This window comes from Hippopotamus amphibius, chromosome 9, assembly GCF_030028045.1.
Source record: "Hippopotamus amphibius kiboko isolate mHipAmp2 chromosome 9, mHipAmp2.hap2, whole genome shotgun sequence".
Classification (NCBI taxonomy): Eukaryota; Metazoa; Chordata; class Mammalia; order Artiodactyla; family Hippopotamidae; genus Hippopotamus; species Hippopotamus amphibius.
Genome location: NC_080194.1, coordinates 118,994,156 through 119,005,422, shown reverse-complemented (window position 1 = coordinate 119,005,422; position 11,267 = coordinate 118,994,156). Strand labels below are relative to the sequence as shown.

Below are 11,267 nucleotides of genomic sequence, written 5' to 3'. Positions count from 1 at the left end.
TATGGCTGAATTTTTTCTATATGGATGAAAAATATAAACACACAGATCCAAAAAGCTAAACAAACACCAAACACAAGACACATAAAGAAAACTACACCAAAGAATATCATAATCAATTTTTTAAAAACCAACAATAGAGAGAAAATATTAATAGCAGTCAGGGTCACTTCACATCTGCTAGGATTGCTATAATAAAAAAGACATTTTGCAGATGTTATGATACTGTACATGGAAAATCCTAAAGACACCACCAGAAAATTACTAGAGCCCATCAATGAATTCAGTAAAGTTGCAGGATATGAAATTAATATACAGAAATCATTGATTTCTATGCACTAACAATGAAATATCAGAAAGAGAAATTAAGGAAACAATCCCATTTACAATCACATCAAAAGGAATAAAATACCTAGGAATAAACCTACTTAAGGAGGCAAAAGACCTATACTCTGAAAACTATAAGACACTGGTGAAAGAAATTGAAAACAACACAAACAGATGGAAAGATATACCATGTTCTTGGATTGGAAGAATCAATATTGTTAAAGTGACTATAATATCCAAGGCAATCTACAGATTCAGTGCAATCCATATCAAATTACCAATGACATTTTTCACAGAACTAGAACAAATAATTAAAAAATTTGTATGGAAACACAAAAGACCCTAAATAGCCAAAACAGTCTTGACAAAGAAGAGCTGGAGGAATTACACTCCCTGACTTCAGACTATATTACAAAGCTACAGTAATCAAAACAGTATGGCACTGGCACAAAATCAGATACATAGATTGACTGAACAGGATAGAGAGCCCAGAAATAAACCCACGAACTTATGGTCAATTAATCTACAACAAAGGAGGCAAGAATATAAAATGTAGAAAAGACAGCCTCTTTTTTTTTCTTATAACACAGGGTACTTTGTTTTTGTTTTTATATTTATTTATTTATTTGGCTATGCTGGGTCTTTCTTGGTTGCAGCATGCAGGATATTTAGTTGTGGCATGTGGGATCTTTTAGTTGCAGCATGTGAACTCTTAGTTGTGGCATGTGGGATCTAGTTCCCTGACCAGGGATTGAACCTGGGCCCCCTGCATTGGGAGCATGGAGTCTTAACCACTGGACCACCAGAGAAGTCCCAACAGTCTCTTCAATAAGTGGTGCTGGGAAAACTGGACAGCTTAATGTAAAAGAATAAATTAGAACATTCTCTAACACCATATATAAAGATAAAACTCAAAATGGATTAGAGACCTAAATCTTAGACCAGATAGTATGGAACTCCTAGAGGAAAGCATAGGCAAAATACTCTTTGACATAAATTGCAGCAATATTTTTTTGCTTTCATCTCCTAGAGTAATGGAAATAAAAGCAAAAATAAACAAATGGGGCTTAAACTTAAAAGCTATTGCACAGCAAAGGAAACCATAAACAAAATGAAAAAGATAACCTATGGAATGGAAGAAGATGTTTACAAACAATGCAACTGACAAGGGATTAATTTCCAAATATACAAAGAGCTGATTCATCTTAATATTTTAAAAATTCAATCAAAAAATGGGCAGATGCACAACTAGAGAAAGCCTGCATGCAGCAATGAAGACCCAAGGCAGCCAATTAAAAAAAAAAAAAGTAAATAAATAAATAAATTTATTTTAAAAAATGGGCAGATGGTACTTCCCTGGAAGTCCAGTGGTTAAGACTCCATGCTTCCACTGCAGGGGGCACGGGTTCAGTTCCTAAGATCCCACATGCCATGTGGCATGGCAAAAAAAAAAAAGGTGAAAATAAAAGGGCAGAATCCCTAAGTAGACATTTCTCCAGAGAAGACATATATATGGCCAACAGGCAAATGAAAAGATGCTCAGCATCGCTAAATATCAGAGAAAGGCAAATCAAAACTACAATGAGGTAACACGTCACACTGATTAGAATTGGCCATCATCAAAAAGTCTACAAATAAAAAATTCTGGAGAGGGTGTGGAGAAAAGGGAACCTGGTACACAGTTGGTGGGAATGTAAATTCGTGCAGTCATTATGGAGAACAGTGTAGAGGTTCCTTATAAGACTAAAAATAGAGCTAACACATGTTCCAACAATCCCATTTCTGGGCATATATCCAGAGAAAACTCTAATTCAAAAGGATACATCCACCCCAATGTTTATAGCAGCGCTGTTTACAATAGCCAAGACACAGATGCAACCTAAATGTCCATCAAGAGATGAGTGGATAAAGAAGATGTAGTATATATATACAATGGAACATTATTCAGCCATAAAAAGAATAAAATAATGCCATTTGTAGCAACATGGATGGACCTAGAGATTATTATACTAAGTGAAGTAAGTCAAAGGCAAATATCATATGATATCACATACATGGAATCTAAAAAAATGATGCAAATGAACTTACTTACAAAACAGAAATAGACTCACAGACATAGAAAAAAAACATATGGTTACCAAAGTGGGAAGGCATGGGAGGGGTAAATTAGGAGTCTGGGATTAATAGATACACACTACTATATATAAAACAGATAACAAGGGCCTACTGTATAGCACAAGGAACTATATTCAATATCTCGTAGTAAGCTATAATGGAAAAGAATCTGAAAAAAGAATAAATATCTATCTATCTATGTATAGCTGAATTATTTTTCTGTACACCTGAAACTAATACAACATTGTAGACCAACTATACTTCAAGAATTAAAAAAAAAAGATAATATCATGTGTAGGGTAAGATGTGGAAAAATTGGAACCTCACACACTGCACTGTTGAGAATGTAAAATGGTACAGCCACTTTGGAAAACAGTCTGGTATTTCCTCAAAAATTTAAGTATACCATGTGATCCAACAATTCTGATCCTAAGTACATAACCAAGAGAAATTAAAACATATGTTCACATAAAAACTGGTATATGTGTGTTCACAGTAGCAAAAATGTGGAAACAACCCTAATATCTATCAACTGCTGAAAGGGTAAGCACAATGGAATATCATTTAGCCATAACAAATTAAATACTGATACATGCTACAACATGGATGAACCTTAAAAACATCATATTAAGTGAAAGAATCCAGTCACCATAAAGAACCACATAGTATGATTCTCTTTATATGAAATATCCAGTATAGACAGATCTATAGACACAGAAAGGAGATTAGGGTTGAAGAATGTGAGGATATTGGAAAGTAACAGCTAAAGGGTATAGGTTATTGTATGTCAATTGTATCTCAATAAAAGTTCTTAAAGAAAAAAAAATAAAGAGTATAGGGTTTCTTTTTGGAGTGATGAAAATGTTCTAAAACTGATTGTGGTAATTGCTGCACAACTCTGAGAATATACTAAAAACCATTGAATTGTATACTTTAAATGTGTGAATTATATGGGATATCAACAATATTTTGATAAAATTATGACAAAAATTAAAAAGTAATCAAAGGAAGGAAAAGACATTTTACATACAGGAGAAACAAAGATAAGAATGAAAGCACAATTTTGTTGGAAAAATGCAAGTGAGAAGACATTGTAACAACATCTTTAAAGTATTAAAAGGAAAAAAGTCAACATAGAATTCTATACTCAGCAAAAATCTGTCAAAAATGAAAGCATATTAAAAACATTTTAATTCATACAAAATTCATCACCAGCAGACCCACAGTATAGGAAATGTTCAAGGAAATCCTTCTGATGGAGGGAAATGATTCCAGATGGAAATCTGGATCTACCTAAAGGAATGAAGAGTGCAAGATATGGTAACTGTATAGGTAAATATAAAGACTTTGCGTCTTATTGGTTAAATCTCTTTGAAAACAGTGTTTAAAGCAAAAATAATAAGGATGTATTGTGGGTATACAAAATAAATAGAAATAAAATGGGTGGTGAAAATAGTATAAATATCAGGAGGGGAGAAATGGAAACATACTGTTGCAAGATTCTTATACTAACTGTATGTGAAGTGAACTATCACTTGAAAGTAGACTGTGATAAGTTAAAGATGCATACTGTAAATCCTAAAGCAACCACTAAAATAACATAATTAAGAGTCATAGCTAATAGGCTAATAGGGGAGATGAACTGGAATAAGAAAGCAGAAAAAGGGGGAGGACAAAGAACAGATGTTTTGGGGACTTCCCTGGTGGTTCAGTGGTTAAGAATCTGCCTTCCAATGCACAGGACGTGGGTTCGATCCCTGGTTGGGGAACTAAGATCCCATATGCTGTGGGGCAATTAAGCCCCAACTACTAGCCCGTGGCTGTGGAGCCTGCACACCACAACTATAGAGAAGTCTGCATGCCATAACTAGAGAGAAGCCCGCACGCCACAATGAAAGATCCCGTGTGCTGCAACTAAGACCCAATGTAGCCATAAATAAATACATAAATAAACAGATGTTTTTAACCCATCCATGTCAATAGTCACATTAAATGTAAATGGTCTAAATATCCCATTCAAAACCAGAGATTATCAGATTGAATAAAAAAGCAAAAACCAATTGTAGGCTAAAAGCTCCCCCCCTCCCTTTTTTTTGGCCATATGACATGCAGGATCTTAGTTCCCCAACCAGGAATTGAACACATGCCCCCTGCAGTGGAAGTGCAGAGTCTTAACCACTGGACAACCAGGGAAGTCCCAAAAGAAACTCATTTTAAACATTAAATACATTAGGTTCAAAATAAATGGATGGAAAAAGATATTCCATGCTAACATTACTCAAAAGAAAGCTGTAGTGACTCTATTAACAACAGACATGGATGTCTACTACAATGGATAAAGAGAATAATTTCATAATGACAAAAGAGTCAATGGTTAAGTGGATACAACAGTCCTAAATATTTATTCACCAAATAAGAGAGCTTTAAAATACATGAAGCACAACTGGATATAGATATAGATAAATCACTAAGGAGAAACTGATAAATCTACAATTATAGGCAGATATTTCAACATCTATCTTTTAATAATTAATAGAACAACTAGACAGGAAATAAGTTAGGGTATAGAAGACACAATATTTTAACCAACTTGACCTAATTGACATTTATAGAACATTCCTCATAACAGCGGCAGAGTACACATTCTTTTCCAGTGTACATAGAACATTTACCAGGATAAACCATAGTCTCTGTCATAAAACAGATCTCAAGAAAATGGAGTAAAATCATACAAAGTACTTTCTCTGACCAAAATGGAATTAAATTAGAAATCAATAAGAGAAATAAATTTGAAAAATCCCCCAACAGTTGGAAACTAAAAAACACACTTCTAAATAACCCATGGGTGAAAGGAGAAATCAAAAAGGAAACTAGAAAGAATTCTGAACTGAATGAAAGTGAAAACAACATATAAAAATGTGTTGAATGCAAGTAATGGAGTATTTAAATGGAAACTTGTAAATCTAAGTGCATATTTTAGAAAAGAAAGATCTCAATAACTTTAGCTATTACCTTAAGAAACTAGAGAAAGAAGAGCAAATGAAATACACAAGAAACAAAAGAAAGGAAATAATAAAGATTAGAACAGAAATTGATGAAATAGAAAACTGAAAATACAGACAAATCAATGAAAAAAATCCTGATTTTTCAAGATCAATAAAATTAATAAATTTCTAGCCATACTGATCAGGAAAAAAAAAAGAAGATACAATTTAGCAATATCAGGAATGAGAGAGATGACACTCCAGATTTATGGAGATTAAAAAGGATAATGGAGAATATTATGATAACTTTATGTTAATAAATTTTACAGCTTAGATAAATTAGATAAACTCCTGGAAAGACAAAAATGATCAAAGCTAACTCAAGAATACTGCACTATATGAGATCAATATATAAAAATCTATTGTAATTCTACACACTAATAATGAACAACCAAAAATCTAATTAAGAAAGCAATTCCATTTACAATAACATACAAAAAATAATTAGGAATAAATTTAACCAAGGATGCACAAAACTTGTACATTGAAAACCACAAAACACTGCTGAAAGAAATTAAAGAAGATATAAATAAATGGAAAGAGATCCTCTGTTCATGGACTGGAAGACAATATTATCAAGATGGCAATACTATCAAGATACATCTACAGATTCAACGTAATCCCTATGAAAATTCCAACTGCCTTTTTTTGCAGAAATGGACAGGCTAATCCTAAAATTCATATGGAAATGTCAGGGACTCAGAATAGCCGAAAAAATATATTTTAAAACAACTAAGTTGAAGGACTTACACTTCCCAATTTCAAAACTTGCTATAGTGTGGTACTGGCTTAAGGATAAGCATATATTAACAATAGAATAGAGTTAAGAATTCAGATATAAACCTTTACATTTATAGGTAATTGATTTTGGAGAATGTGTCAAGATTCAATGGGGAAAGAGTAGTCTTTCAACAAATGGTGCTAGGACAAGTGAATATCTGCATGCAAGAGGATGAAGTTGGACCCCTACCTCCCTCCATATGCCAAAATTAACTCAAAATGCATCACAGACCTAAATATAAGAGCTAAAATAATAAAATTCTTAGAAGAAAATGTAGGAGTAGATCTTCATGACGTCCGATTAGGCAAGTTTTTTTGATATGAAACAAAAATTACAAAAGAAAAAATAAGACATATTGGACATCATCAAAATTAAAACTTTTATGCTTCAAAAGACACCACAGCAAAAGTAAAAAGATAACCCAAAGATTGGGAGAAAATATTTGCAAATTGTATATCCGATAAGGGACTTGGATCCAAGACTATATAAGAACTCTTACAACTCAACAGGGGAAAGACAAATAGTCCGAGCAAAAGTTGGGCAGAGAATTTGAATAGACATTTCTCCCAAAAAAAGATATGCAAATTGTTAATAAGCACATGAAAAGATGCTTATTTCATTAGGAATTAGGGAAATGCAAATCCAAACCACAATGAAATATCATTTTACATCCACCAGGATGGCTATGAACAAGAAGACAGACAATAACAAGTGTTGGGGAGAATGTAGAGAAATTGGAACTCTCACACACTGTTAGTGAGAGTGTAAAATGGTACAGCTGCTTTGGAAAACAATTGGGCATGTAACCCAGCAAACACACTTGTAAGATTGAGAACTGAAAATGTACACCCACCAAAAACCTTGTACATGAGTGTTCATAGCTGCATTGTTCACACTAGCCAAAAAAGGGCAATAAGTCAAAAGCCCATCAATTGATGGATCAACAAAAAGTGGTATAGCCAATGGGACCTAATCAAACTTAAAAGCTTTCGCACAGCAAATGAAACCATTAGCAAAATCAAAAGAAAACCTACAGACTGGGAGAAAATATTTGCCAACATGACCAAAAAGGGGCTAATGTCCAAAATGACAAAGAGTTCATACAACTCAATATCAAAAAAACTACCTGATAAAAAATGGGCAGAGGACATCAATAGATATTTTTCCAAAAAAGACACCTACCAATGGCCAACAGGCAAATGAAAAGGTGTTCAACATCACTAATTATCAGGGAAGTGTAAATCAAAACCACAGTGAGATACTCCCTCACATCTATCAGAACAGCTATTATCAAAAAAGCCAAGAATAACAAGTATCGGTGAGGATGTGGAGAAAAGAGAACACTCAGGTACTGTTGGTGAGAGAATGTAAACTGGTGCAGCCACTATGGAAAACAATATGGAGGTTCCTCAAAAAATTAAAAACAGAACTACCATATGATCTGGCAATTCCACTTCTGGGTATTTATCCAAAGAAGGCAAAAACACTAGTTCAAGAAGATATATGTACCCCTATGTTCACTGCAGCATTATTTACAACAGCCAAGATATGGAAGCAACCTAAGGGTCCATCAACAGAATGGATAAAGAAGATGTGGTACATATATATAACGGAATATTACTCAGTCTTAAAAAAGAATGAAGTCTTGCCATTTGTGACAACATGGATTGGCACATGGAGGGTTATTATGCTAAGTGAAATAAGTCAGACAGAGAAAAAAAATGCCTTATGATTTTCCTTACATGTGGAATCTAAAAGCCAAAACAGAAACAAACAAACAAAAAACAAAAACAGACTCAGATACAGAGAAAAAAATGATGGTTGCCAGGCAGCGGATGGGGGGGTGGAATGGACGAAATAGGTGAAGGGGATTAAGAGGTACAAACTTCCAGCTATAAGTCATGGGGATGTAATGTACACATAGGGAATATACTCAATAATATTGTAACAACTTTGTATGGTGACAGATGGTAACTGGTCTTAGTGCAGTGGTCATTTTATAATGTATAAAAATATTGAATCACTATGTCATACACCTGAAACCAGTATATTTTTATTATAACGCAATAAAAATTTTTAATTAAAAAAACAAGCTCATGGAAAGGTATATGGAAGACAAATACCTTAGCTATATCCTACAAAGAATCAGAGTTACCAAAAGAATAAAAGAGGTGGAGGAAGAGGACAAGAAATAAGGAAGCAGTGGAAGAAAAAGTTCCTGATCTAAAAGAAGAACTTAGGTTGATATAGTTGACCAAGTATTCTAGTCACAAATCTAGAACTACCTTGAAAACATGAGCAGTCCAGAAATTTATAGAATCTTGGGGGAAAACTTTGACATTTTACAGGCCCAAGTTTTGCTAATCTGGAGGACTTGGCAAGCTCCCAGCTGCCAATAACAATATTATTGATGATAGAGAGTAGGATTGAGGGGTTCTAGCTAAACATAGTGGATCAAATATATTTCCTTCTGAGTCTTCCTAAAAATGCACTAGAATGATAATAAAGGGAGAAAAGGGGCACAAATGAACAAGAATAGGAGAAGAAATAATAGCAACATATTTTTAGAAGGTGAAATTCATATGGACAAGTAGAAACTGACCAGAAAATCAGAGGTCTAAATCAGTAGCCCAAAGTCAGGCTATTCATAACATAGAAGCCCAGAAAGAATCAGAAAACATAGGTGACAGATACTACTGAAAGTGGGAATGCAGTTAGGGTCAGAAGGGTGAATACATAGTAGTTCATCCTGCAGAAGAATGGAGACGAGCTCAACTAGAGCAGTGGTTCCCAACCCCTGGCTGCACACTGGAATCACCTGGGGAGATGTATTAAATCAGGAACTCTGGAGGGTAGCAACTACACAGTCTTCAGTATTTTGAAAGCCCCCCCACCACCCGCCCCAGGAAATTTCTACATGCAACCCTGTGAGAACCATTGAACAGAAAGCCTCTGGATTTGAGGACATCAGGCATCGCTGCAAGCAGGGGTGCCGTAATGAGAATAGGAAGCTTGGCTATAAGTCTACACACGAAATGAAGCCTACCTGGCTCCCAAAAAGTTCCTGGTAGCCAGCTTTTTAATTATATTGCACCTCCTCTATCCCATTATGAAGAGTGGAAAGTTCCTCTTTGGGGAAACTAGCCCAAGAAAAATTCCTGGGAGTTACTAGCAGCTGGGGCTCCCCTAATGAAACGATCCAACAAGAACAACAGAACTCATTTGACAAATGTCACACACAGTTTTTAATGCAAAGGGCAAGAACCAAAAGAAAAAAACAAAAAACTCCAAAACCTAGCATCTCTCCACAAGTCCTATTATATCCAATGAAAAAAGGAACAGAATGTTATAAAAAGGGAATAATAAAACAAAAAAGAATTCTGAGAAATTACACATATGCTAGCAGAAATAAAAATTGGAAATGTTGAGGAATCTTCACCATAAAAATACATAGATGGAAAATAGGAGAAAGGGGGTAAGAAAATTAGATGATCAGTCTAGGAAATCTAACATCTAAATAATAAGTCCCAGGAGAAAAATGGAACGGGGGATATTATCCCACATGTAATAAAATAATGTTTTTTAGAACTGAAAGATATGAGTTTCCAGATTGAAAGGGCTCATAGAGCACTCAGCAAAATAAATTTTAAAAGACTCACATCAGTGTACATCACTGGGCTTTTTAATGCACCCAGGATAAGAGAAAGTTCCAAAAAGTTTCGAGAGAGAAAAAAAAAAAATCACATATAGATGGGTTAGAAGTCAGAATGGATTTGAACTCCTTACCAGCAATACCAAGCTGTATCATGAGAAAGGCTTCCAAGTATGAGTGAAAGTAACTTCCAAACTAGAATTCTTTGCCTTGTCAAGCCATAAATCAAGTGTGGGGGTGAAGTAAGAACACTTTAAATATTATAGGAGCTCAAGAAATTTACCTCTCATGCAGTGTTTCTCAGGAATTTACTAGAGCATGTGCCCTCCACCCCAAATGAGGAAACAAACCTAGAAGAGAGACACAGAATGAAAAACACAAAGATCAGTGCAGGTGAGAGGGTGAGGAAATTTCCCAGGATAGTAAAGTGCGCTCATGGGATCACAGCTGTGCGGCAGGCCTAGAAGATAACCCGTTTTTTAAAAAAATTTATTTATTGGCTATGTTGGGTCTTTGTTGCTGCACACAGGCTTCCTCTAGTTGCGGAGAGCGGGGGCTACTCCTTTTGGCAAGTGGGCTCCTCATTGCCGTTGCTTCTCTTGTTGCAGAGCACAAGCTCTAGGCACGTGGGCTTCAGTAGCTGCAGCACACTGGCTCAATAGTTGTGGCTCATGGGCTTAGTTGCCCCGCAGCATGTGGGATCTTCCTGGAGCAAGGATTGAACCCGTGTCCCCTGCATTGGCAGGCGGATTCTTAACCACTGTGCCACCTAGGAAGTCCCGAGAACCCATTTTTTAAAAATGGGAATAGATATAAAGAAGGTTCTAGAATTATCACAAGAAAAAAGTTAAAACTGAAGGAACAAGATTTATCTGAATATGCCAAATGGTTGTTTACATTTTTGGTAATCTGTAGGAAATAAAACACTTCTTTAAAATAAGCCAGTTATTAATTCCAGGAAAAACAAAATTTTAGAAGAAAGAAATCTTAGTATACCAAATAATTTGATTCTGAATATATCATAATGTACACGCCATTTGATTTAGCCCAAATAGTCAAACTTTTATTTGGAGGATGGGGGAGAATGTACATGTGGTGGGGCAGGGCAGGGGGGAACAAGGAAGAGCTAGAGTAATAGTTAATACTTGAAACTGGAAAATCAAGAAATAAGAGGAGTATGCTCTATTTTTATTATAAACGAGGTTTTCGGGTTTTGCTTTTAAAGAAAGAACCAGCAGCACTGAAATTGCCTCTGAAGAACTGGAGTCAGTGTGCAATGGGTTAGGGCAGGAAATTGAATGTAAGTCTGGAAGCAATTTGTGACTTTTAAAACTATGTATGAATTTGTTAA

At 35.1% G+C, this 11,267-nt stretch overlaps 1 non-coding gene across 1 annotated transcript; it reads right to left on the bottom strand.

Moving 5' to 3' along the window:
• Positions 1-1,060: 1,060 nt before the first annotated feature.
• On the bottom strand, positions 1,061-1,133 carry TRNAW-CCA (transfer RNA tryptophan (anticodon CCA)). The gene has a single exon. It is a non-coding gene; the product is annotated as a tRNA-Trp (tRNA).
• Between the last annotated feature and the right edge of the window lie 10,134 nt (positions 1,134-11,267).